This window comes from Tenrec ecaudatus, chromosome 4, assembly GCF_050624435.1.
Source record: "Tenrec ecaudatus isolate mTenEca1 chromosome 4, mTenEca1.hap1, whole genome shotgun sequence".
Taxonomy (NCBI): domain Eukaryota; kingdom Metazoa; phylum Chordata; class Mammalia; order Afrosoricida; family Tenrecidae; genus Tenrec; species Tenrec ecaudatus.
Genome location: NC_134533.1, coordinates 99,608,128 through 99,615,653, shown reverse-complemented (window position 1 = coordinate 99,615,653; position 7,526 = coordinate 99,608,128).

The window sequence follows — 7,526 nt, the reverse complement described above, 5'->3', positions numbered from 1 at the left end:
TGGTCTGACCATCAGAGAACAAGACACCAGAAAGGTAAGGCTCACTGAGCCCTTCAATTAATCCCACATGTACTCATTGGCCAGGTTGGCACAATAAACCTTAACAAATTATTTTGGCCTTGCAAGGTGCTTCTCTATCCAATAAAAATTTTTTGTTTGTGTGTTATGCTGGTTTCCTGTGTTGTTACTCTTACAGAGCAGAGAGAAAAACTTTAACTGCAAGTCTGCTCAGAGAACAGAGTAGGAACCGCCAGGTGAGCAGTTTGAACACAGCAGCCACCCCTCAGGCAGAAGATGAAACGGTCGTCTCTTGTCAAGATGACAAGTCTTAGAAATCCCCCGGGGCCATGTACACTGTCCTCTATCGTCACTGTGAGTCGGAACCGAATCCATGCTAGCGGGTACGAGGGCAGTGGAGTCTGAATGCGACTCTTCACACGGACAGGCTCGATCTCCCATGCCTTGACTTTCAAAGCAATGTCTACATTCAACCTCTAACACGCAGCGCTCCTTTTACTAGTTCTCTTGTCCGTACTTTCGTCACTTCCACTGCTAGTATTTGGGGGGGATCCGGTCACAGCCTACCGTTGTTACCTGTGGGAATTTTTCATTTTGTAAGAGCCTCTTGCCATTGTTCTTATCCTCTCTAGTCTATCATAGCACTTCACGTGCAGGAGCGCACACGATGAAAATCCCATTCTCCCAGAAGACACAGTTTTATGGAGGAAGAATTGGGCTGCGATGAGTCAAAACCCATTCAACAGCTGTGAGTTTGGGATTGTTTTGCAATGCAGCCCAAGCTGGGCCGTGCTAGGTGAAATTACACAGCCATCCATCCACTCTGCACGCCGAGAGATGGGTCTGTCTACATAGACCATAGAGTGAAGAGGAGGGGTCAATGCCTGATTAAAAATAAGATGCAGTGTAGCCATGATGAAACATACAATTTTCCTCTAGTTCTTTAGTGCTTCTCCCCCCCCCACACACACACTGTCATGATCTCAATTCAACCTTACAAATCCGGCTGGACCAGAGGATGTACACTGGTACAAATAGGAACTGGAAATACAGGGAATTCAGGACAGATGAACCTCTCAGGACCAGTGGTCAGAGGGGTGATACCGGGAGGGTAGAGAGAAGGTGAGGGAGAAAGGGGGAACAGATTACAAGGATCTACAAATAACCTCTTCCCTGGGGGACAGACAGCGGAGAAGTGGGTAAAGGGAGATGTCGGACGGTGTAAGATATGACAAAATAATAATAATTTATAAGTTATCAAGGGTTCATGGGGGAGGGGATAGCAGGGAGGGAGGGGGAAAAATGAGGAGCTGATACCAAGGGCTCAAGTAGAAAGCAAATGTTTTGAGAATGATGATGGCAACAAATGTACAAAAGTGCTTGACACAATGGATGGATGTGTGGATTGTGATAAGACTTGTATGAGCTCCAAATAAAATGCTTTTTTTAATAAGATGAGGTTCATCTTGAGGCCCTTCGGAATCTAAGGGTCAGGCCATCTGTCTGGGAGGGGGTGAGTCGCCTCCTATGTGAGCGACAGCCTGCATGATACAGAATTTCAGCCCTGAGCACATCCCCTCCCCTCAGGCAGGGGTGTACATCTTGTGACATTCTTCCTTCAACAATGGTTTCCATCCTGAGCTACTCTCTCCTGGGAGCGGATGTTGGCCCATCGGATGTTTGCACCTGGGGACGGTTCGTCTGCATTTCCCTGTGTGACCTAGCAATCTCCAGGGGGCGCTGAGCACCCACAACCGAGGCACCTCTCTGCTGTTTCTCTGACCCAAGACTTCTGTCTTACTTCTGGAGCTTGGCTTACTAACAGCGCCATTCCTCACTTTGACTTCATCTTCAGAGTAGAAGGTTTACAGGGATCATCATAGGCAACAAGGCCACCTCGGAGGAACGTTTTCCAGTGTGATCAAACTGCATAACCATGGGCAAAACCGGGGCCACCAGCAGGAATTTATGTGCAGAGGGCCAGATGGGTTTAAGGTACAGTAAGTACAGTGTGGATAAAACGCAAAGAACATTTTATAACTTGCATTATAGGAGTGACGAGGGATACAAAGTAGCAATGTTTTCTATCATCTACACCAAGTGAGAAACCAGTACTGAGGACAGCATTTAAGGACGGCACAGGATTATTCAGATGAGCTATTACGTAGTGCGTGTTTTTAATACACTATAATTTTAACTAATTTCCAGAAACGTAGATCCAGCGATCCGATCTTGCGAAGACGCAGGCACTGCGGTGGGCTGCAGTGAGCACAAGGGGGGCGAGTCTGTGGGGAAGTGCTACTGCTCCCGTGATTGCTGGTTTGAGGCTGACTGCCTGGGGACCCTGGCACTGTCGCTGAGGGCAGCTTGTGTCCCTTTGGCTGCTCCCTCTGCGTGCGCCATCACAGCTTCCAGTCCCATCAGGCAGGATGCTAGCTTGCGCTAACTACACCCGTGAACTAGGGGAGCTCTCAGCTAAGGTGTTTACAACCTCGACCTGAGTGAAGGTCAAGGGCAGTCATGCTCTCATGCTCTTGTTAGATCCCGTCCCATGTGTTCTGACTCCGTGGACAACAGAAAGAAACAGCTTCTCCTCCGGGGTCAATCTCACATTTGTTATGTTTGAGTCCTTTGCTGCAGCTACCGTGTCAATCCAGCTCGCAAGGACCTTTCTCTTTTTCCTTTACCAAGCCGGATGTCCTTTCCCAAGGGCCGGTCTCTTGTGATAACTTGTCCAAAGTGCGTGAGACTAAGTTTCACCATCCTTACTAGTACGGAGCCTTATGGCTGTACGCCTGCTGTCTCCAGTGGGCCGATTCCTTCTCTTGGACAGCCACGTGTTTTCCTTATTCTTCACTCTAACCTTCGTTCAAGTGCATCCGTTCTTCCGTGAGTGATCTTGCTTATTCAATGTCCGACTGACGCAGGCAGAGGCGGTAATTGAAAATAGCATGGTTTGGTTCCAGAGCACCTTGGTCCTCAATGCTACATCTTCATTCTTGGATTTGCTTAAGCAGATTTTTCAGTGTTTAATTCAACCTTGAGAATCACTGGTTCTGCAGTCATTAACGAGAATTTTATTGGCATATATTTTCCTATTAGAATGTAATTTTTATGAACGGATAACATCTAGTTACACAGATGAGATTTAAGGAAGGTCATGTTCATGATTTATAGAGATGTATGAGCCCTGGTGGTGTTGTGGGTACCCACTGGGCTGCTAACTGCAAGGTCAGCAGTTTGAAACCACCAGCTGTTCCTCAGGAGAAAGACAGGGCTTTCTACTCCTGTAAAGAGTTATAGGCGCGGACACCCACAGGGACAGTTCTACCCTGTCCTATCGAGTCTCTATGAGTGGGCATTGACTGATGGCAGTGAGTTTGTTGTATGAGCCCAGTAGTTTTGCAGAGAGAGCAGGTCTTCTCCATAGTAAATGACTCTGGCAGCAATCTTGAACCATGATCAAGAGACAAGAGACATTGTCTCCCCCATAGGAAAAACACTTCAGGAACATGTATCATTCTCATATGCATGGGCAAAGTATTTTTAAGGAAATAAAGTGCTTTATGTTTGTAACAAAGTCATTCTTGTATCTTCTGCTTTAAAACAAGCTACCATCATTTAAGTTCCCAGTTATAAAGCCATACCAATTGATTTTCAAACTTAAAATGTAGAGTAGACAAGTACACAAACATTTCATGTAGGAAATTAGAACACACAAGAAAAGTCCAAGCACCCTCCATTCTCGGGGAACTGATGTGCAATGAAACAAGCTAACCAGCTGCCATCGTGTCAGTTCTGACTAACGTTGACCCCATGCGTGTCAAAACAGAACTGTGTTCCACGGGGTTTTCAGTGACTGTTGTTTTCAGAAGCAGATTGCCAGACCTTTCTTCATAGGTACCTCTAGGTGAACCCCAACTTTAAACCTTTCAGTTTGTAGCCAAATGCATTAACTGTTTATGCAACCAGAGACCCCTCTTAAGTCATCCGGGGGCTGCGGAAAGGAGTGAACATTTCCCTTGTCCCATATAATGATCCCTAAATAAACGTTATACAAACCAAAGAGAGCACAGGGCAGAACATCCTACTGTACATCCTAGTGAGACAGCTGTCTTTCCCCAACTCCAACTTCCCAGTTACAGGTGTGGGGGAGAGAACTTCTGACTAGTCTGGCCTGTCACAGTATCTCTTTGAGAAAGTGTCATTGGCATTCTGCTCCACTGTGTTAATGATTATAAAATAGGAGATGAGACATCACAAGATAAAGACGCCTGAGCTACCGGGTTACAACTTTAATACCAAAGCACTTAATGGCTAATACATTTCACTGGATTGCTTAAGAAACCAATGAACTTTCATTGTGCAAAGTCACTGAGAGTTTATAACCCATTAAAATGGAGTAAGTTACTCGATCCAGACGATTATTATCCAGGTTTTCATGACTTACTTAGGAACAAGCGGAGGTAGGTAAGTAGTCCCCGGGTGGTACTGAAGATTAATGTGCTTGGCTAGTAACCAAAGTTGGAGGCTGAAGTCCACTGGGAAGCACCTCAGAAAAAAGGCCTGGCAATCAGCCTCTGAAGACTTAGACATTAAATAGCAGGGCACTCTCCTACTCATGGGCCACCATTCATTGACGTAGGCCTGAGAGCTAAGTTATTGCCTCTAACTTAGTTTGCATACATTTTATCCGTTATAATATTATTTTATGTACCAATATAATGTAGTTACACAAATGGCCTGCACCCTCCCTCCCCATGAGTTTGAGAGAAGTCTATAGAATGCTTGAGAGTGCAGCTGGGCTTTTCAACTCTAATGGCCCAAGAACGATTCTGAGGCTAACAATACTTAAGAATTTGGAGGGCAGACTAATCTCTCCTTTGTCCTTCTGTATCTAACACACACGTGCATCAAAGGATAACATCACTCCAGAAAATGCATAAATCCAACATATCCAGAATGATGAGTTATTGCAAACTTAGTCTCACCCAAGTAATTCTGCCCCTCTATTTTACCAAGCACACTATCTTTCTCTCATTCATTGTTGGTGAAAGGGTGAATTTTTCATCACATTGGAGACTTTTCTGGCAGAAGAAGAAGAAGAAAATGGAAAATGTTCTGGCAGTTTTGAAAAAAGAATTAAATTGAAATATGCAATGGCCCATCAATATCAATGCTAGGTATACGCCAAAGGAAATAAGACCATGTTGTTTTTGTTGTTTGGTGCCAGTCAAGTTGAACACAAAACACTCACTGCCCTATGTTGTGTCATCTTTACGATTGTCGTTGTGTTTGCGCCTATTGTCGCAGTCACTGTGTCAATCCACCTCATAGAGTCGTCCTCTTTTTCTCTGACCCTCTACTTTACTAATGAACATGAGGTTATTTCCCAAGGACTAGTTTCTCCTGAGACCATATCCAAATTATGTGAGACAAGTCTCTTCCACCTGACTTCTAAAGAGCATTCTGGCTGTATTTTTTCCAAGACAGATTAATTTGTTCTCTGCCAGTCCATGGTACTTTCGACATTCTTTGCTAGAACCATAATTCCAACAAATCAGGTGCTCCTTGGTCTTCTTTATTTAATATGCAACTTTCACATGCAAATGAGGCGATGGAAGATACCATGGCTTGAGTTAAGTGCACCTAGTCCTCTAAGTAACATCCTTGCTTTTCAAAGTTTAAAGAATGTTGAAGGTTTACCCAATGCTGCAGATTTACCCAGTGCAATTTGTTCTCTTGACTGCTGCCTCCATGAGCATTGATTGTCGATCCAAGCAAAATGAAATCCTTGAAAACTTCAATCTTTTCTCCATTTATCTTAGTGTTACCTGTTGGTCCAGTTGTGAGGATTTGGGTTTTCTTTACATGGATCAGAACCTTTGTGTAGGCTTGTGTGCTGATCATTAGAGTCCAGTCATGCAGAGGGTGTTTTCCTTGGGCTTATGTTAATTTGATTAGCCATATGGCTCAGTTGGTACACTTAGTACACATTTAGCTCATGCTATTCCCTCTGTTGGATCACGTTCTACATTGGCAGACTCCTACTTAGCCTTCATGATACAACCATTCGTGAATACTCTAGGCAGTTTCCCTAGTACTTATGCCTGCCCTGGCTGACTAAATACATGTTTTATAAAAGCAAAGAGGAAGAAAGATTGTATGCAATTTGCTTCATTTGTGGTCACAAAAGCAAAACTGAGCTATAAAAATACAAGTTCCGGTTCCCTTGTAGCTCTCTCTGCTGAGGCCCTTGTGTTGGTCATCAGATTAAGCTGCTGCCTACAGGGAGTGGTGTTAGACCTTCAGAAAGCCCCTGCAATGTCTGCTACTGTCTTTGCCCCCACCTTCCCGCTGCCTCGGAAACTCTTGCTACAGGGAATAAAGTTCTCATTAGAAAAAAAAGTTGGCTTAATTGTGTTTAAAATCCAAATCACCAATAAAGTGACAGTGAAGTGCAAATGAATGACAGCTGACCTTGTCCTGGGAGCAGCTTTTCAAATGGGAGAAGGGTTGAGAGAACTCTGGGTGTCAGATCCCAGAAGAATGTGAAACGCAGACACCACGATGGAACTGGTGGTCAGGTGTGGAGAAAACACTGAATATGGTTGTCTGAGGCCATGGAAACAAAGGAGGCTTTCTCAGTTGCCTTGGGACTAGACTTGTCAGGGACTCAGACGCAACCATTCCACTTTATACCAGTGCCTTCCCATAAATGCCGAAGAATTGCTCTTACCCACGCTGTGGATTCACTTCTAAATCTCTCAACACTCTGTTTATAAAATGTAAGGCAGACTTTGTAAGAGGTAGTGCTTTTTTAGCGGTAGTCGTCTTGTCTTCCGTGCAGGAGACCTGGCTTGGATTCCTGGCCAATGTACCTCACGTGCAACCACTACTGGTCTGAAGTTGAGTGTGTTGCTGTGTGCTGAATGGGTTGCAGCAAAGCTTCCGGACTAAGACCGAGCAGGAAGAAATGCCATGAAACTTACTTCCAAACAGAAGCCAAGTAAAACCCTATGGACCACAATGTGCTATTTGCAGCCAATCACTGCACTGGCACGGGATCAAGCCGCATTTCATTCCACTCCGCATGGGTTTACCAGGAGCTGGGGACTGATCCAACAGCAGTTAACAATGCAGACCTTGCACACAAGCCAAATAACTCTACACTCGGACCAATTCAATAATAGCGTATAATTACTACACCCCAATGTGCAGGCAGCCCCATAATGAATAAATCATGTGTCCAGGGAAGGTAAACATAAACAGGACCTCAGGATAGTTTGAAGAACTTTGGAGGAAAGTGACTTTATTCGTGCACACACATGATTCCCAGGTTTCTGTGTGTTTACATGCTGCCAGGTCAAGTGCACATTCAACCTCCCTCTTGACGCCGTCTTTAATTGCCCTTGTCAGCATTTCCTCTGAACCTCTTCTCATGCTAATTAGCACTCTGTGCCACATGTCATCATTGTCTGTATAATTGATCTCCAGCCATCTGGGAT